Source organism: Hyalella azteca, unplaced genomic scaffold, assembly GCF_000764305.2.
Source record: "Hyalella azteca isolate HAZT.00-mixed unplaced genomic scaffold, Hazt_2.0.2 contig6947, whole genome shotgun sequence".
Taxonomy (NCBI): Eukaryota; Metazoa; Arthropoda; class Malacostraca; order Amphipoda; family Hyalellidae; genus Hyalella; species Hyalella azteca.
This window is the reverse complement of record NW_025937086.1, coordinates 48,035-70,294: the sequence shown is the minus strand read 5'-3', so window position 1 is coordinate 70,294 and position 22,260 is coordinate 48,035. Positions and strand designations below refer to the sequence as shown.

Sequence of the window (22,260 nt, the reverse complement as noted above, 5' to 3'; positions counted from 1 at the left end):
TATATATAATAATGAATATATATTGATATATATAGGTGCCAGCAGCGTTAAAAGCAGGCGTTTATATGCGGTGCAATCATGTGAGTTTAATTAAGCGCTCCTACAAGCGAAAATGATAGCCATAAATATAGAAGTTTACGTGCGGTGCATTTTTTCCTGGTCAACATCCCCGCATGAGTGATTCATTGTAAGCTTGTACAAGACGACCACCGTTTACTTTATTTCAGTTGAGACGTCGTCTTAGTGTTAATAACACGTCGTAGTTCCAGGCAAAGACGTTGAATCACTTCCATGCCGTCGCGCGCATTCAACTTTTAGACTTGAGATTCATCAATTCTAATTTAAAGTAATAACCAGTTCAAGTAGTTTACATGCATTATTATGGAAATTAATATAATTACATTTATATACTCAAAATAATGATGACTTATCTACAGAAATGGTTAACGGTAAACACATAACACTGCGAAGGGCGAACCCGTTAAATGTGAATGATGTCAATTCCTCAATCATTGAGCCTGAAAATCTAGCCTCTTTTATTAAGGTTTTTAAGGTCTAAAAGTTTTAAACTGTCCTCCAAAAAAGACAATCGTCCGTTCTGCACAACTCCTTATCTGGTTAAGTTGTTTTTAAACTTGTAACGATGTTATCGAACCCATCGCGGTGCCACTATTTCTCGACGCGCGCATTGTCGAGATTTAGTGTTTTTTTTTTTGTACAGATGTAGCGGAATTTAATTAAAGACTTTTTTTTATTCAAGATGCAATGCAGCTTCTTCGGAGCCTTGATGAATTCATTTCTTCAAAAATATATCAGCGGATTTTTGTTGTAGACTTCGTTGTTTTTTACGCTACAGATCAAGTGGAACTTGCTTGGACTTTTAATATTTTCTTTCCTCATTTATTTTTTTCGGTCCCAGATTCTGAAGATTGTGGACAAGTGTTATTTTTTTTCTCGCTGAAAGACTCAGTGGAGCTTCTTCGGAGCCTTAGTGTTTTCGTGTCAGAGACTCAGTGGATTTTCGCGGGAGATTTAGCGAGTTTCACAAGAGTCGTAAATATCGAGGTAGTCCTAGCAACACCTCGCTTAAGTCTCGCTTCGTGCTAGGATTTAACAAGTCGCGCGAGATCAGCGACTAATGGCGCGCTAGAGAGAAATTTCTCGCACCCGCCAGATGGCTGCACTCTCGTACTCCATGAACTTGGCACCAAACCAAAATAGTGTTCTTCCTTTAGCATACAACATTGCTGGCTTCTGTTATGGTTGGAATTATATCGCTGACTTCTTTTAATGGTTAAAATTATATCGCTGGCTTCTGTTATGGGTTAGACTTATATTGCTGACTTCTGTTATGGGTTAGACTTATATCGCTGACTTCTGTTATGGGTTAGACTTATATCGCTGACTTCTGTTAATGGTTAGAATGATATCGCTGGCTTCTGTTAATGGTTAGACTTATATCGCTGGCTTCTGTTAATGGTTAGAATTATATCGCTGGCTTCTGTTAATGGTTAGAATTATATCGCTGGCTTCTGTTAATGGTTCAAATTATTTCGGTGGCTTCTGTTGATGGTTAGACTTATATCGCTGACTTCTGTTATGGGTTAGAATCATATACCTAGTTGACTGCTGTTAATGGCTGTTCTCGTCCAAGATTGCTGATTTCTTTTGAGTTAAAATTAAATCTAGACTTTTATTATTGGTAAAAATTACATAAAGACTGCTTTTCTGGCTTATTCAGTTGTCATATAATACTGCTGACCTCTATTATGGGTTAAAATTATATAATGACTTTAGTTGTGGACTAATAATTAATCAATCACGAACGAATAACCCAATTGAGAACTTTATCTGCAACCATAAATTAAATAACATAATATTTTAATAATATTAAAATATTAATATAATAATATAAAATTTTAATCTTTAATTTCCAATAAAATACAGATGAAGATTAAAGTCATCAACCTGCAATCAAAGAAAGTAAATTTGTTACTCAATTGCAGTGCAATAATAAGCCTGGAGGATATACTGAGAGGGTAGCCTTGTCAGGATGATAATTGCTGGCGCTGCCGAGATGCAAAGCTAATTATAAGAAATAAAAACATTTGCTTTTATTCTTAAGAAATAACGCAAAATTACTCCTCTTTGCTGTAAATGAGCGAAAAATTATTCAAAGTTAGCTTAACAAAAATGGAGGCGCTTAAAATTATAAAGTGTTCAGAGTTTAAGATACACGAGCGAAATAATTAAAAACTTATTTATAATAGAAATACGTGACCGATCATCCTAGAAAAATATATGGACAAAAAACCCATAAAAATAAACCCATAAACACATAGCCAATCATCCTAGAAAATATACGGCTAATCTTCAAAGAAAAACATGTGGCCAATCATCCTACAATAACACGTTGCTAATCATTCTACAAAAATACGTGGTCAATCATCCTACGAAAATACGTTGCCAATCATTCCAGCTGTCCGTGTTCAGGCACAAGACAAAGAAGGCAAGGTGGCAGCGCTCACAACCATGAAACAAATTAACTGAAGAAAATAACAAGTCCTTTGAAGATTTCCACAGGAGTCAAGATGTTCATTTATCATTATCTCTGACTTATACTCATGAAAAATGTTTTTAGAATGCAATATTAGGAATATTACATAAATCATTACAAATTTCATATATGAACTACATTCACCTGAAAGTTTTTCTCGTTTAAATTCTGGTGTAGTTTGCCTCCGGGATGAAATAAATCTAAAAATATGAACACCTAAATAAAATCTGCACAAAATCAATAGAATTGCAGCAAAAAGTATGAACACCTTCAAAACAGACTAGATGAAGCTATGCAGGAGCATATGTTCAGTCTTAAAATGCCTAGCAAATTACGGACCAGGCAAAAAGTCCAGACGAAGCTATGCAGGAGCATATGTTCAGTCTTAAAATGCCTAGCAAATTACGGACCAGGCAATAGGTTCAGCAGCTATCTCAATCAATCGTCAGTTATGGAAAGATCGGGTTCCAAAGGCCGGATCCCTTGTGAATCAAGTCACGAAAAATTCAAGAATCGGCAACAGGCCATGGGCCTATTTCTTCAGTGCCGACACTTCTATTCTATTCTAAAATTATTAGCTATATATACGAAATTATTTTCATATTATTCATACAATTAATTGTAGGATACGTTTTGTGTTACTTGTGTATTGAATAAGCATTACAAAGCGGTTAAATTGAATTGCAAGGATTTTTTTAAATAAAAAACCCTAGTAAAGTTTTATGCACGAATATTAAAGTTAAGTTCATCAGTATAATGATAAATTAACATTACTCCATAACATGATGAATTGGAAATTCAGCGAGTTTTCTCTGAAAACTTTTATTCCGTTATAAGGTATATGTGAATAGGTACCTATGTTCCATTATATCATATATAGGAATATATGAATACCTGTATTCCATTATATGTTATATATAGGAATATGAATGTTCTGTTATAGATTATATAAGAATGCCTATGTATATTCCGTTACCTATAACTCCTTTTAACGCAGGAAAACACATTCTTGCTCGAAATGGGAAAAGCTTTCAGTAAGAACATAGAAAATAACGAATGGCGACTGAACATCTGTGCATCAACCCGAGGAAGACATAAAGCACGGAGACTGCATTAAATAATATCACTTCCGTAAAACTTGTTCGCTTCAGACCAGAGGGAGCCGGAATCAAAAGAACAGGAAACTGCAGTCTTGAATGATTATTTTATTCATAGCAGCGGCTCTAGGGGAAAATAAAATGTTTTCCGTTGGCTTACAGAGACGCCAAAATGGAGGAGACTCCCCTCGAAATGTGGTGGCCAAACCAGAGCCACGGTCGTTGTGGTAGCTGCTAAACGGCCTAAGAACGACCCGACGAGAATGTCCTCGTGGAATTTCTTTCTCTCTGCAAAAATTCGTTTTTTTTCGAGGTACAAAAACTTGAGGAAGACTTAGCCAGGGTAAAATTACGTTTACGGATGGTTTTTCGTCAAAAAAAACGGACGATAAACAAAAGGTGGTAAGTCACGTAGCGCTGAACGTTCGACATGCGGACTGCAATTTTGTGGGACATAATTTTACTCAGTGTATTGAAGGCAAGTTACTGACCCTGTAAGAAAAGATGATACTAGACGCAATTGAAGTAGAACATATTGTGAAGAAATATATTGTGAATTGACTCGAAACAATAATTATTTATGAGGAATATATGAATAACCATATTCCTCAAAATAAACAGTTTCTCCGAATACCTATATTCGGTTCTAAGAATATCCCGTTTACATTTACATTAATTATTCGAAAAGCTATAAGCTCGGAACAATATTTATAGTCACATTTATATTATTTCTATCGTTCTAAGGTCTTCATTGGAGAGCTGCTGTAGACGTAAACCTGAGATACTCGACTTCAATTTCTCCTTTGTGTTCGTGCTTCAGTAAAATACACATTCTTTTGTTGCCATCGAATTTTTTTCTCATGTAAAGGCAACGGCGATGTAACCGCAATCGAAAAAATTAAGAAATTTATGAGTAACGCCGCCCCAGACACGACCATAATTAACAGAAATCATTGAGAGAAATCCTGTGACTCCATCCATTGCAATTATCCAAAAGAATTGGAGAAACTTATCTTCAGATTTGAAAATAAATGAACGAAATGAATTAAATATTACAGCATTGAAATTATGAAATAAATCTAAGATGCTGAAGTACAGCCATACTATGACAAAAATGAAAAACTTTCTGTATAATTTGAAGAAATACATATTCACCAGCAGCCAGAGAAACATTAAAAAGAACAATTATCGTGTCGGACCAAATTAATAACCTGCATGACACTGCCGCTAGATTGCTCGCTACGTCACTCGGAACGAATGAGATGGCGTCAGCGCAATTACAACGCTGTCGGGGTGACACTAGGGTAAGTACAACGCTGTCGGGATGACGCTGGGGGGATTAAAACGCCGTCGGGAAAACGGTAGAGTAATTACAACGTTGCAGGGGAGGCATTAGTGCCACTACAACGCATTAGGGTAACGCTAATGCTTTTACAACGCTGTCACGATGACGCTAGTGCAAGTACAATGCATTAGGGATGACACTAGTGCAATTATAACACTGTGGTGATGACTCTAGCGCAATTACAACGCCGTAGGGTTGGCGCTACCGCTATAACAACGCTGTCTGGAAGACACTAGCGCAATTACAAATAACGTACACTACACTACACTACAACTTATTCGGGATGGAGGAGGGTTCAGCCGCTAAGCCGTTAACAACTGCCATGCAGCCGTATTCAGCCGGTTATACTGCCGTATTCAGCCGATTATACTGCCGTATTCAGCCGTTTATACTGCCGTATTCAGCCGTTTATACTGCCGTTTTCAGCCGTTTATAATGCCGTATTCAGCCGTCGTTTATACTGCCGTTTATACTGCCGTTTTCAGTCGTTTATACTGCCGTATTCAGCCGTTTATACTGCCGTATTCAGCCGTTTATACTGCCGTTTTCAGCCGTTTATACTGCCGTATTCAGCCGGTTATATAGCCTATTAAGCCTTTACTATTGCCATGCTTGCTTGTTTGGTTTGATCAGTAGAGAAAAAAAAGGCCGTGCCCAGGAACAGTTGCGGTCTTATATGAGCCGTAAAGAGTGCCATGTTCAGCCGTATAGAGTGCCATGTTCAACCGTAAAGAATACCATGTTCAGCCGTATAGAGTAGTGCCATGTTCAGCCGTAACGAATACCATGTTCAGCCGTATAGAGTGCCATGTTCAGCCGTGAAGAACACCATGTTCAGTCATAAAGAGTGTCATGTTCAGCCGTAAAGAACACCATGTTCAGCCATAAAGAATACCATGTTCAGTTGTAGAGGGGCCGTGTTCAGCCGTAAAGAGTGCATTGATCAGCCGTAGAGAGTGCATTGATCAGCCGTAAAGAGTGCATTGATCAGCCGTAAAGAGTGCATTGATCAGCCGTAAAGAGTGCATTGATCAGCCGTAAAGAGTGCATTGATCAGCCGTAAGGAGTGCATTGATCAGCCGTAAAGAGTGCAGTGCTTAGCCGCCAAAATTTCAGTGTTCACCCGAAGTGAGTGCCGTATTTAGCCCTAAGGAGAGCCGTTTTCAGCCGTAGAGAGTGCCGTATTCAGCCGTTAAGATTGCCGTGTTTAGCCGTAAAGCTGTTCGTAATGAGCTATGGAATCGGCGTTCATGAATACGGAATTAGCTGCGAGCACTTTTATCTGGCGTTAATTTTAGGCTCCGCTGGGCATCCAGCAGTTCCTTTTTCAGCGTGTATTTTTATTCTAATGCCGGACTGGCGCTAAAAATGATCCAAGAGTCGCAGGTATCCGTTCCAGATAACAGGCTTGAACTTTATGGCCATCGCACACGGCTGCAGGATATCCGAGAATCCGGTTGATATTTTTTTCTTGTCTCTTTAGAGTTGTAGAAAATATCAAAAGTTGAGCCTGAAATTAGAAGCTTCAGTTATAAATTTATTTTTCTATTCGGATTATGAAAAGTATAGTTGAGAGATAACTCTTAATCATGGAATGAAAATGGAAAATAGACAGTCATTTTTATGGACTGTGTTATTTATTTATCACATTCATATTTAATAAATAATTTATATCTAGGGTATCGTATATGATTTCCGAATGCAATATATTTTACATGAGAATAAGTTCTCGTAAATGAAGCGCTATGAACTGATTACAAATTTTACATGTTCCACCGGATCGGAAAAACGCTCGACATGCCATTGTGTCACACCAACATTTAATCTGCTCGTAAAAACAAAACCTATAATACACGACTTTAAATTTAGGTTATCCTTCTCGCAAATCCGTTTGTCATTGCATTTTTTCATGTCATTTTTTCAACCATTTTAATTTTGAAGACCAATGCATTTTTTAGGAATTTTGGTACTCAACAGGAATTTTAAGGAATTTCTTAAGATCGAGTAAAGACCGAAAAATCCGTTTTGTCAGAAAAATTCTTGTTGGTTTTCACGTTATATCGGAAGAGGGTCATATACGAATTTTGGTGTCACTTAGCGCGTATTCATGCAGAATATAGTAAGGATTCATAGAAGAATTCAATTCACAAATTAAATTGCATTTGTGTGAATGCAACGCCATGGAGGAAAAAACTTCTCCCTAAAATGTAGCTATTTACAAGAAAAAAAAAACAGCTTTCGTTACACACACCAGTAGCGTTCGTGAAATATTTAAACATTTAATATTTTTATTTGCGTTCGCAGTAGAACGATTTTACACGTAGCGTTGATGGCTTCCCTAACACATCAAAAAAATTCCGTACACATAATCTTATTTTAAATTATTTCAATTATTTTATCAAAATTATTATTATTAAATTTGGAAAGAATTCAACTAACCAACATATGGAACGGCATCGTATAATAAAGCTATCTTCCGTTTATAAAACAATATTATGAAAAAATAACGTGGTTTTCAATTGATATATTGAAAATTGGTAGCCTACTCACACAAATTTTTAACATAAGCTCGAACAATAAAATATAATAATCATGGAATAATAATTACAAGAAATATAAATAGTTTCAAGAGCCGCACGAATACGAGTTTTTTTGCGTACTTCCTAAACTTCGTAACCTTCGCACACACGAAAAGTGCAGCGAAATTCGTGCACGGCATTCGTATTCTGACTTGGGAGAATAGTAGACTTGCGACGATAGTGGACTTGCGACGATAGGGGACTTGCGACGATAGGGGACTTGCGACGATAGGGGACTTGCGACGATAGGGGACTTGCGACGATAGGGGACTTGCGATGATAGGGGACTTGCGACGATAGGGGACTTGCGACGATAGGGGACTTGCGTCGATAGTGGACTTGCGTCGATAGTGGACTTGCGACGATAGGGGACTTGCGACGATAGTGGACTTGCGTCGATAGTGGACTTGCGACGATAGTCCAGTACCAGTGTACCAGATAGACTTACGAGGGTACTGGACTTGTGGGGAAAGTGGACTTGGGAGGACAGTAGACTTGAGGAGTCAGTCGACTTCGAGGATAGTGGACTTGAGAGTTTTACGTCATTTGAATTATAGAAGATAGATCCGCAAGAAGGTTCATGCCATTATGACTTTGCCTGCCAACTGAGATAGCAAAGACTTCAATGAATTGACTAGGGAGAAATATTTTCGCGGTGACATATCTGCTTGTATGTTGATTAATTACAAGTGTCACAAGGCTGACTTGGAACATGATTTTCAAGCAAAGGTGTTCTGAATAAATGTTTCCTAGTTCCCATTCAAACCAACCAGCGTTAGGTAAGAAAAATTGAAAGTTCTGAATTCTACAAACCAGATTAAATATATAAAATTTCTCATCCTATTCACTTATTTTCAATTATTATTTTGGACTAATACCAGAAACGCTTTCACCACAACCTTCACTATTATTTGAACTTTCAGCCTTATAATTCCCGTCACTATCTTTGGTGTCAACTTTTGATCTAGCTTACTAACCCCTATTAAGGGCTTCGTCTCTGGATAATGCTTATTACTATGCTAGTAATATTATCGATAATGAAATTATTGCTCAATTTGTGTTTCTTAATTAAAAGTATAGGAGCATCAAGATTTTCTCGCAGCTCTACAAAAACTGTAGTACCCAAGAGGATTTTTTATGGCTAACTCGTCAAGCGTTATAAAGCTGGGTAATTTCCAAGCATTTTATGTTCCAAACACATGGCCATGATCTACGGGTGTTTGTTTCGATAAATTAACTGTTAATGAAGTGAAAATTTTTAACCCACACGTACGAGAAAACAATTCCAATAACCAGGCCCCTAAAACGGACCTAACAAGTTCCTGACTGCAAAATCTCTCAAAGTTATATGTAAGAAACTGATGCCGTATCCTCATTAAAAGCCTTCTTTGCATTCCGAATAGACCATCGTAGGCTGTTGAATGGCCATTTTGTAAACGTGTATAATATAAATGTTTTTCAATAAGGACAACGAATTCTGGCGAGCACGTCAGTGTAGTAAAAATATAATTGCGCTTCTCGCGGCGCATGATTTAAGGGGATAGAGTAGCGGAGCACAAAGGCTCGGATGCCGCACCGGTCATTCAGCTTTACGACCAAGCAGACGCGCAGACACTCACAGGCAACTTGAAGGTGCAGACAACCTACATGCGCAGACAACCTGCAGTCGCAGACAACATGCAGCCGCAGAAAACCTGCAGGCGCAGACACCCTACACGCGCAGACACCCTACACCCCTACACGCGCAGACACCCTACACGCGCAGACACCCTACACGCGCAGACACCCTACACGCGCAGACAACCTACACGCGCAGACAACCTGCACACGCAGACAACCTACACGCGCAGACAACCTACACGCGCAGACAACCAACACGCGCAGCCAACCTACACGCGCAGCCAACCTACACGCGCAGACAACCTACACGCGCAGACAACCTGCACGCGCAGACGAAATCCATGCGCAGGCAACCTGCACGCGAGACAACCTGCACGCGCAGACAACCTGCACGCGCAGACAACCTACACGCGCAGACAACCTACACGCGCAGACAACCTGCACGCGCAGGCAGATGAGATGCCAAGATGGCCCCGAGCACGAAAATGACGTCAGAGGTCAAACTTGACAAAACATTTGGAAATCGAGAAGAAATTTCGATGCAGAGCATTCAAGTGCGGAAAAATCAATTTATTTCCAAGTTCCAAAGAGGCGACCGATTTCTCTACACAACTTATTTTTTGTGAATGCGATATGTAAGCCAAAATTTGGATCGTTTCAAACAATCCTGTAAATCCGACACTGAATTCACGATATTCTGCCATGTATTTAAGAACTCTCAAGTTTTGTCCACTTGCGGCATTTGACTGTCGACCAAAGTACTTTGCAATATACTACTTGTATAAACATTTTATTTAAATTTAATGCATTTCATAACATGTATAATACTTTCACTTTTCTCGTTTTTCCCCTCTCATTAAACATATTTCACAACATGAAACGACGATATAGTGAACATCGAATCGATAAATACCTATGCAAATTTATTAACCCTAATCAACTTCTGCAGGGACGTCATCTTTCCCTTTTTTGCGTATTTTCTCATTTATGGAAAAAATGCACTATTGTGCTCGCCATGTCGGTCCGTCCGTCTATCCGTCCGTGACTTCACGTTTTCGTCGAAGAGAAAATTCTCTCTCTGTCACTCACTACAGTGAGTACTGAGTAATATTTTTTACATTTCGTCTCTTTAAGTCCGAAGGTCACGCAATAGAAAAGATATCCAATACTCAAAATCGCCTTAAATTCAATCATTTTAAATCGGCAATCGAACCTCGTACGTTTTTGCCTGATTTTCCTCGTGGCTGCGGCGCAGTGGAGATGAAACGCTCCAGAGTTTTACGGAAGTCTGGAGGGGACCCCTGACGGGCGTTTACGACCCCTTTGGGCCGACAGAGCTCTTCTCGCACCCACCCACCCAATAAAATATACGACGGCACATCATCTCGTACGGTGAAATATTGGACGACACTTTTTCGCACCCACCCAACCCATAATACATATATAAGACGGCACATCTTCTCGCAACCACACTCAATGAAATATAAGACAACACCTCTCCTCGCATTCTCCAACCCGATGGAAAATAGGAAGACATCTCTTCTCGCACCCCCCACCCAATGAAATATAGGATGACACCTCTTCTCGCACAAACCCAATGAAATATAGGACGACACCTCTTCTCGCACACACCCAATGAAATATAGGATGGCACCTCTTCTCGCATTCTCCCACCCGATGGAAAATAGGAAGAAATCTCTTCTCTCACCCTCCCACCCAATGAAATTTGACACCTAGCACGATTTATACTCGTATGTACGAACAATTTTATAATACATCGTACTAAAATATTACCCAGACGGAATTGGGAGCTTATATTTCCATATAGGTTTAAAATTTCTGCATGAATCCATTTTATTTTTCTATTGGATCTTGAAATTTTTTAAATACCCTGAAAGGAGAATATTTGACCCAGGAAGCAAATCCGAAAATCTCCTGTCAGTGCTATATAAAAATGAAAGTAGTACTTTAATAAATCTGTCAAAAAATTAAGATCAGGAGAACAACGAGGATTGCACCAATCTAGCTTTTAAAAATGGTTGTTGATCAAGTTTGCTCAATACAACCATCCCAAGAGTTATCAGACGTTGAAGTTACGTTGAAATAACGTTGATTGAACGTTGTTTCAACGAAATGGACTCATAATCAACGTTGTATCAACGTCAGTTGCCTGGAGGGATACGGTCAATCGGTTGGGCGGGAGTATCACAAAGGTACTCACGCGAAAAATATTTGAAGGCGTATTAAAATGTCAAATGTACTCAAATAAATGATGAGTTACTCAAAACGAAAATGCTAAATATTGATGTGCAAAAGAAATAAAATGTCAGTTGCGCAAAGTGGTAACTTTCTACGATGTGCGAGCGGTTTCTTCAGCGTAACACGTTATATTCATCTCATTGGATAAAAATTTGTATTTCCTACATTAGGGACTTTGTCTCTAGGATCTCGTTCTCCAGGATTTCATCATTCTGTTTTTGCTACAGTTGCTTGCTTATCTTTACGAAGTTTTTGCATGGACCTCAACTGGAGCAAAATAATTCGGAACCTAATAATCCCCGATGATTTATTAATAGCACACATATCACTCGTTGACGTCACTGCGCAGTCAGCGCAAATCGCACGAGAGGAAACTAGCGATACAAATTTTATCATTTCATCGTTGCCGTCTGACCAAAGAGGAAAGTTTGGCTGTGAGCTAAAATTTTTCTTTTCGACTCAGTGAAGTTTCCTTGAGTCAAGTCGTATTCTTGTTGAAGCAATAACCTGAATCTGGCCGTCCAAAGTCGCCCCATAACCGAACTTGCAGAACGGGAAAGTTAGGTTAGTCCGTGAGACGCATGCGCGGGCATGGCCTAGCCATTTCGGGACCCTGCATGCAAAACACGTGAGATTGAATTGCGTAGCAATAATTATGAGCTGAGGTTTCATACAGGACTTAAAAATATTTCTACTGAATTTTGGCCAAGACTTCGATCGATGAAATTTTAACCCGCAAATTATAAACCTATCAAAATTATATGTCTTAGTTCAACTCCTTTCACTCTGATACTGGTCACTACTGTTGAGAAAAGCATAGTCATAGTGAGTTTGACTTCTGACTCGTATGGGGAAACTGCCAGCAAAGTTCATGCAGAAATTACAACTTAGTTTCTGTACGCGCCTGCAGCCGGTCTCTCGTCAGGCTCAGGAGCGTTTGAAGCCGTTCTTCCGCGGGCCCATGCAAGTGCGTTTGGAGCCGTTCTCTCGTGGGGCCCAACATGGCGCTATTGCAGGAGGCGCGCATTCGTCAAGCCGCTAAGTAAAGCCTGTCGAGCGAGGGCGGCTTGAAACCTCCGTAGCGTGCGACTTAGTTTGTCTCGTAGAAGGACTGACACTCGGCAAGTTTCTAAACGTGAAATCTGACCAGTGTAGGGGAACGGGCAAGTTAAGAAACGTGAAGTGTGACTAGTGAAGGGACAGACACGCAGCAAGTTTCTAAACGTGAAGTCTGACTAGTGAAGGGACTGACACACGGCAAGTTTCTAAACTAACGTTTTAACTAAACTGCCATGCTGACTAACGTCCTTCTTTCCTAAACTATTCTCTCGAAGTCTGACTAGTGACTAGTCTGATAGCCTCAAACTATTCAATGCAAAGCCTGACTAGTGACTAATGTGATAGCCGCACATTTTCCCTGCAAAGCCTGGCTCTTGACAAGGCCGCGCGCAGGCATATTTTGTTTCAGAACCTAGAATGTTTCTAGGGAAGAGCGAAAGCATCGTTAGTTGATGAGCAGCTCTAACTCACGGCTAAGGGCGTGCTAAAATTATTCACATCTTATCTGGCCTTTAGTCTTGAGGCTACGGCGAGTTGAACTCTGCTGCGAACCTGCCTTACTCTTTGTCTATGGATACATAAACAGGCGTCAATTATACTCGTGTCTAGAGGGCTAGTAACGAATGTTGCCGTAAATAGACAAAAGGTTAATCCATAGTATGCGGAAACAATACCGATCGATAATGCTATTGTTACGGTACATAAATTCCTGGAAACGATAGTTACCGTTAAAGAACTTTAGTAATCACTCGTCTATAGATACATCAACCGTAGGTAAGGCTATTACTACTAGCGCTTAAAGGCCTGGTAGTTACCGTAAGGATAAAATCATAGTCCGTTTTCCAGGGATATGTTATAAGGCTTTATGATATTCATTTCTAAATTCCTCGTAGTAAGATTTACCGTTAGTCGCGAATTCGCAGTAAAGCTAAACACGCGTTAATCTCATCCGATATTCGCGAATTAAAAGGAATATTTTTGCTTTTTTTATTATCTCTGTTCTTATATGAACACTTTAACAGTTTTCAATGATATTCGAGCCTAATTGGCTGGTAGAAAAAATTACGTCACTTACTAAATGTCCATAATCCTAGATGCATCAGCATCAACCGACTCTTCGCCATATTGTAAACCCAGTTAAAATGTCAAGATTTTAACAAAATTAAATCTCGATGGACAAGGTTCTTTGGCGGTAATCTATTAAAAAATTAATAATGGAGATGATCGATTGGAGCGCTGAAACGAGATTCTCAGGTTAGATAAGACTGATCTGCCGTAGGTACTGAATTTGATCGACCACATTCGAGCAATTTGAGCCACGGAAAAATATAATAAAAAATGCAGGCTTCAATTGATTGTCAGTTTGCATTGGGAATCCTCGTTCTCGTGCAATAAGTTTTTTAAAGCAACATAAAACTGAAAGCAGATGCCAAGTCTGCGGTTATGCCGTAAAAATTTGATGAATAATTTGTGCTGGCTTTTAATGATAATGAATAATTTGTGCTGGCTTATAATGATAAAGAACAATTTGCTCTGGCTTTTTTAATAGAAATGATATAATTATTATGTTACTAATACACAATTTAACGTAAAAACTAAGTTATTTGTTATTTATTTTGTATATATTTTATTCAAATATTTATATAATATATTGCTCGCTATCTCTTACGATGACGTAGAAATTTATTTACAATCTTTTCGCTCAAGCTTTCATTGTAAATAATTTGTTCATTTCTCGCTCAAATGCACATAAATTGCTTCAACAGATTTGTTAACAGTAATCCTTGAACAAATTAGGATATAATGATGAATGAAGATACTGAAAAAAGCTAAGATCGAATGTGAATGACGCATTTTGTGCTCGATTCCAAAAAGGCAATAGAAGATAATGAAGAACAAATATAATCAAAAAGCAAAAATATTCCTTCGAATTCGCGAAAATTGATTGCGATTAACGCGTGTTGAGCTTTTCTGCGAATTTGCGAATATCGAATGTGATTGACGCGCGTTGTGCTCGATACCAAAAAGGGCAAGATTTCTGCACTGACTGAAGCAAGGGCGTTACCGAATTACTCAGCGGGAGGCATACAAACATCACAATTACCGCACCCTGGGTATTTTGGTCCGCATTACCTGCGTTAATCTGGTCATTGGCATCCTCATTCAGAAAAATAAGTGAGACTTTGTACAAATAATGATGCACTTCTCGCCATTATGTTGGTCGTTTTGACCAGGTTTGCCCAGCAAAAGGGCGTATCAGTGCTACACATGCAGAATGCGTGTCACTATCAAGACAATACAACGCATGCATTTTTCTGAGTGTAGCTACTTTGCAATGCCCAATTGGTAGTTTATGACAGACAACAGTTGTTGTACATGAGTTTCAGGGCGAATTAATGGATATTCTGACCGTAAATTCTCTTTTAACAGCGCACGTAATAAGCGGGCTCATCGGGGCGTCAAGTGCTGAAAATAGTTTGCGTTTATAGTGATAGAAGACTATCACTAATTCCGAACGTGAAACTCGTGCGTTAAAGTAAACATTTACTTCTCAAAGAATTTTTATATAAATTACAAGTTAAAATAACCTATTTTGAATGAAGATTATTTTCATACAGGCTAATATTTTACGAACATTAGGTGTCAAGTGTCCAATCGTTATCCTAACAAAACAGACATCCTACCCACGTAACGCTGTTTAATTACTAGCAATTCTATTAACTTGACGAAAATAAAACATTCCGACATGGTAATGAATTGATGCCTACAGACTTCAAAGAACCTCACGATTTATTGTTAGCCTCTTTGTGCCACAAAATGTTGAAAGCCTTGTTTCTTGTTGGCATTACTGAAGAATGCATTTTAGAGCCAAAATTAAAAAATTAATTAGACATTATGGAAGTGGTAATAAGTAATATATAATTGTTTTTCCGATCTTCTTTACTTTACTTGCAATTTACTACCCACGAAATATTTTGAGAAATCTTCTGTACAAAGATTGACGATCCACCGAGACTTCGAATCTGTAAGGCACATCTGATGTCACTAAATTGAAATCATTGAAACTTTTAACGGGTATTCGAACTCTGATGTAAATCCTACTCGTCCTTGATAAATTTTGAAATTTTTTGAATAAGTATTGAATGCGACGAAGAATGGCGGATTAGACGGCCTCCAAATTTATTTATGTGCCAAGAATATCAGGAATAGTCATGGAAAATTTAAAGTAAAATAAAGCTTTATAGTGACGAAGAATGCATTTGACAACGTACCCTTTAACCTCACCTAAAAGGGGTTTAGAAAAAACACACGTTCTATGCACGAAACTGGAATTATAGTACGATGTCAGAGCCACGAGTCGCATTGTTCAAGTTAAAAAATATGAAATCAATAACAGAAACTCATATTCCGTTTGATTATAGAAATGAAAGACATATATACATTTTAATTAGATCATTCATACTTACGGTTACTTTCCTTCGATCCTTAGGCGAAAAATTTGCCGATATCATAATTACTATAAGCAATTTCAAAAGTATATCTAAAACCATGAACTCTTTGCCACTTCAGAAAGTAAACAACTGAGGTCGGGTTCTCCGGTGGGTATCACAGAACCTGACCAACAGAGCACGGACGACCGCACAACACACTGCACACCGCGACCTCTGCCGCTACACTGAAGAAGAAATGTTGCCTTGCCTGAAGGAATGGACTTGCCTCAATATCCTTGCGTTGTTCAGGGCCATGTTTATGTTACTATAGCGAGAACATCACAAGCACCGGGCATGGGATTGCATTAGGCGCTGACACGCGTCTTACAGGATTGTGGGATTTTGACTGTTTCCTAATAATATGCATAGACGATTTATTTTCCTGTTTTGTGGAATTAGAGGCCTGCATAGGAGGCCTATTTAATCATTATATTTAGTACTAGAAAAAATATTTTTTTTAATCATATTGATTAACGGGTATAGCTGAACAGTTGTTGCCTCGTTTCTCCCCTAATGTGTGTGATAGCTACTTAATTGTTGGGTGTGTAATTTTATTACTTTTATTTATTTCATTTTTGAAATCAGAATGCATTCCTTTATTTTTCAAATAATCCATAAGGAGATTTTTTCTAACAGCTGCATGGAAAATGCAATATTTTCCAATCGAGTTCCTTGATCTGCCTATGAATATCTCAATGCTCGTTTGTATAGAAAACGACGATGACAGAATCTTACCTCTGAATATCACAGATGGCCAAACTTTCTTCGAAAAAGTTATAATCATGTAACAAAGTAACAAACTTTCTTCGAAGAGAGTTAAATTTTCACGAATCTTCGTTTATTTAACGTTTGTTCACAGAAAACTACATGACTAACTTGCGAATATTTTTCAATAAAAATTAAAAAATTTCTTCATGCAGCAAAGTTAAGTAGAATTTTTGTTAGAGCGTTTGTTTCTTCTCCAAAATTTTCTTAGAACCTTGATCGTAACTTTCCATGCTCAGGCAAATGATCGAGTGTAGGTGATTTATTTGGTACAATGCTTGCCCAACTAAAAATGTTTATAAATGAGTCGCGTTGACTCGCTTTATTCATGATTCACCTCGCATGTGGAGTAATTATTAAAAGCGAAGAGTACGTTAATTAAATCACTACCAACATCTTTATTGAAAAAGTTTCCTAGACCTGTTCCATCATCAATAATAAATATAAAGAATGTAAGTTTAATCAATATTACGACCTGAAAAAAACTTTTTTTAACTGATTCAGTTTTTGCGTTCAAAAAAGAGATTTTTAAACGCAATTTTTTTTGCTGGAAATATTATAAATTTACTTTGCATTTTCTCGGCTAAATTCAAAATTTTTGGTTATCTTCAGATTTAAGAAACATGGTGATACAAATACAAGGTCACGCGTATAATTATATCTAAGCCGAAGCAACATCTAATGATATAATTCATTATCATTAATTACACTTGAAAGCGCCGGACCTATTGTGAAAACCCACTGAATTTTCATTAGTTGCACATTAGTGTTTTTCCTTCATGCAAAACAGCCGCCATGATGACCCGACTCTCCTGAAAGTCAGCGGTGTATTGTGTCCGTGAGCCACGCAAAAATATTTTATAGAATTTTATATATATTTCAAACAGGTTTCATTGAAGACCAGAGAATTTGTTTTATTCCCAATTTTCTTATTAGTTTTTTCGATATATCGGACAATATTTTCAGTTTGAAGTGGCAAATCGAAAATTTTCGATTCGAAAAATTTTGATTTTCGATTTGCCAGTTCAAACTAAAAATATTGTTCGATATATCGAAAAAACTAATAAGAAAATTGCGAATAAAACAAATTCTCTGGTCTTCAATGACACCTGTTTGAAAGAAGAAATTCTGCCAACCTATACTAATTTTATATATAAATATATATTTATAAGTATTTAAATATAGAGAATTAGCACGCTAAGGACAATCCCACAAGGCATATTAAGTCTCGTTGAACGTTGTAACGACGAAATAATTTTAATTAAACATTTTTTCGACTTTATGTGCCAGTGCTCCTGATATGTCGAGGTGTCAGAATTAGGGCAACGTGGGGCAGCGCGCCCCCCACTTTTTTTAAACTAAATTTTTGATGAAGTTTTAATTGATACGAGGTGGTTCTTTGTTTTGTTTAAAGGTGCAACTAATGAGGAATGTATGATGTGAATTAGACGCCTATAGAGTTATTCAATTTTTTATAAAACACTATTTTGTAAAAAGTGTCAAAATGGGCCCATTGCCTCACCCCTGGGGCAATGGGCCCATGGGCTTGGGGCAAGGCGCCCACCCTTGGTCCCTTTACCACAATTGCATATTTTTCGTTTAAAAATGATAAAACAACACTTTACAGTTAAAAATAAGAAAAATGCAATAAAAATGACATTCATTTATTAACAACTCAAAAATCATATCCATAAGGACCATAACTTGAAAAAAATATACTCTTGGCTTAAAAAATCTATCACTGACGTGAAGAAAAATATTTCATTGACATAACATTATATATCCTTGATTTGAAAAAGATATCGTTGCGATAAAAAATTCGTCCTTGACATGAAAAAATGTATCCTTGACTAGAAAAAATATATTTAGTTGATCAGAAAAAAACTTCGTTCCAGTTTCGTCCATAATCCAGATATTATGTGCAGAGATTTTGTACCTAATCGTGATTTCAGCCAACACCATAAAAACTCTCATCAAATTTTGGCTCATTGGTGTTGACTGACATCAACTTTTGGCAAGGCAAGAGTCAATAACTCGAAAAGTGGTCATAAATACGCATAACTAGAAACTAAACCTGCTGCCTTGAGGCGGCAAATAAAAAAATCATGCAATACGAAGTGTAATTTGTAATTCAAAAAGCTAGTCATAGTTTGAAAATGTCATTGAGACAAATCTAATGATGTATAATACAAGACTTCACCATGGGCGCTTTGCCCCGTGACACGCGTGGGCCCGTTGCCCCCACTAGGTATCATTTCAATTTATGTTGTGTCAACATTTTATTTTAAAAGCTAATAGTCTAAACTTGGTCTCAAAATTATCCCTATAAATATTACTTTGAAAAAATAATTCAAAGTAATTTCAAAATCTTCATCTATAGTAATGGAAAAAAACTTTATTTAGCGGCAGAAAAATTTTTATCTGGACTAAAACAGTTATTCGCAAAGAACTTAATAACGCAAACACTTAGCAAAACGTAAATCCGTACACTTCATCACAGTGAAACTGTCGACCGGCGGTAGAGAACACGGACCAATATCTGCCATACTTAGCGAGAAACCCGCTATGGGCCCGTGACCCGCAGTGGGCTCGCTGCCCCATGTTACCCTACTCCATGGGGCTACCTCTGATGTGCTGACGTCGAAGTTCGGACGAAATGTAATGAAATTTGTTTTTAAACCTGCACAGCCTTGCACACGAGATGTACTGCTCGGAACTACCAAACAAATTGTACATTCATAATTGCTACTCACGATTTCTCCCTGCCCCATTAATACCCATTAATGCCGAGAATTATGTAACGAGAATTTTTCAGAATTGTTCATGCCAAATGACTCTTTATGATGTCAATAAACAACTGAAACGCTCAAAACGGAAATTTATTTGAAAATATGAAAAATACAGCTTGGGAACATATGTGCCCATTCGGCTATAAAATCATGATTTCAGAAGAAATTGAAATAAACCTATAAATATAGTCCTTTGTTAGCTCTATGCATACAGACTCCTTTTTATTTCTCAAAAGTTAACTAGTAGAGTATCTATGGCTTAGTGTGTTATTTTTTCATGCAGTCAGGATGCAAGGGAACCTTGCACATCTTGCATATGTGAGGTGTTCTGCCCTGACACTGCTTGCATCTGCTGGGTGTATGCTCTCTTCTTGCAGTCCCATGGCCTTTTTCGTTGTACCGCACACTTTCTTCTGCACTACCAGTACTGCATTTATGACCTGTTGCCTTTCTGGTGGTTCCATAGGCCTTCAATGTAGCTAAAACTAAGTTCCCAGAAATGTCTATTAAGCTCATGTCAGCATGTATTCGTCTGCGCTGACGCCAAGCATTTTCCACTTGAGCATTTATGCTCCGATACTCTCCGATAAATGTCCGATGCATTTCAAAATACTCTCATTCACTACTTGTTCCTTTGTTTGCTTTTCATAATCTCCAACACTATCAATAACTTTTGTTTCGTCTCTATGCCAAACCACCTTCTATTTTCTGAGTTTCTTCTTCCTCTGCTGACAATCAGGAGACGACGTTTGTTGATCTCTTTTGTCAGTAAGTACTTCGGAAAGTAAGTTTCTTCATGGTAAATGATTGGGATTGCATATAACTTCACTGTCGGAGGCATCAGAGTCGCAGTCAGTACCAGCAGCTGCTTCTTCAATGGGAGGCTCGATTGCAACATTTATTTCAAAATCACTATCATCATCAGATTCTTCCTGAAGTATTTGTCACACCTCGTCCAGGGTCAGCCTGAAGAAAGAAACATCTAATAAGATTATTTCAATGTTGAAAATATCACTCAAGTCACTTCTTGCAATATAACCCATAACTCGTTACAATGATTTTTAGTTACTGGCAATTTATTATAAGGCATATCTGAATTTACATATAAACGGGCCAATATTATCATGAATAGTTTTCTAAACATATATTTAGGAGCTACAGAGTAGCAAACATCTGTTAACTTCTCATTATAATATTGTATGACACAACGGGAAAGCAATTAAAATAAATCTACGCACATCATATAAGAAAAAGTGCCTCAACTTTCGTGTAGGGCGAAATCTTTATTTTATATCCTAACGGGCACATTTGTTCCCAAAATTTACATTTTACTATATGCATTCAATGTTATCCACATTATTGATCATTTGTGATTTATATACAATTGGTGCATTATCCAGCTACAAATTCCAATCATTGGATGTAGTAAAATGTTTTCAGTAATTGAGGTACATACGTTTTTCTCAGGCGTGGTGGAGCCATGTTTCATACACCTCTCTTTCGGTCAAGGTCAGCCGGCTACTGCGCATGAATGCATGGTGACAGAGAAACAAAACATGTTCCGTACGTGCTCTGAACCTTCAAAGAACACACCTTATTAACAGAAAATAGCGAAATGCAATGTCTTTACTTTTACAGCTATTTTTATTAGCTGGGCACAAATGTTCCCGTTCGGCGTTAATGGGTTAAGACATTTATTATCTTGATAACGCTGTATTTTTTGATTAATTAAAATTAAATGGGTGTCTTTTTAAATTTTAATTCGCATTATGGCTCTCAGGTCACGTTATTATTATTTACTTTATTAAGAATGGTTGAGCAATTGCAACTGGAGAAAAAATTATTATTTTGTTTACGTAACTACTGAAAAATTGATTGGTCATATAGTCCATATTTTCTCCGCTAAACCCTGCAAAAATTAATGCCGTTTGTAGTATAACAGCCATCCGAAAATCTTCAATTATAGTGACACATTTTCTCCACGTAGCACAGATACGCCCATTTTCCGAGCTAAACTGGTTCAGGATGACCCATACCGGCGCAAAGAGTGCATTACATTTAAACTAAACCTTAATCATGTCTCTGAGTCTGAGTATGCATTGGCGAGAATAAAGAAAGATCAGTAAAAGAGAGGAATATACAGGGTGTACCAGAATTAACTGACCCTTTTAATTTGTTAATAAATAAAAAACCAAGAACGTTTTGAAGTTGAAACTTGTTTTATTTAAAAGAAGAACATTTTTATGGTAATATTGTATCTTAGTTTTTAAATATAATATCTTTTAAATGCCCACCACAATTGTTTTGACAAAATAGGGCTCTTCTCTTCGTTGCTTTCATAACCTTCATTAGTGTTTCTGGCGAGAGTGCAAATTTTTGATATCCGCAAATTTTCGATAAAGAGATTTAATTGTGTTTTCTGAACGATCCTTGTTTTGAAATGGATCCTGTAATCACGTTGAACTTCTGTTATTGACATCGTTATTGACTGTAGCGATAATTGTTGTTCTTTCTTCTTTGCTGTAGCGAATCATGATGAAAATTTAAGGCTTGATAATTAAACACAAATTTAGCAAGCTATACAGGATAATGACGTAACTATGATACAATATTACCATAAAAATGTTCTTCTTTTAAATAAAACAAGTTTCAACTTCATAACGTTCTTAATTTTTTATTTATTAACAAATTAAAAGGGT

At 37.6% G+C, this 22,260-nt stretch overlaps 1 protein-coding gene across 1 annotated transcript in view; it reads right to left on the bottom strand.

Annotated features, from left to right (window-relative positions):
* Positions 1 to 16,174, bottom strand: part of LOC108671632 — a gene marked incomplete in the record, with an annotated part of 151,304 nt that extends 135,130 nt beyond the window's left edge. The window contains 1 exon segment of the mRNA XM_047881070.1: positions 15,984 to 16,174.
* Positions 16,175 to 22,260: the final 6,086 nt, after the last annotated feature.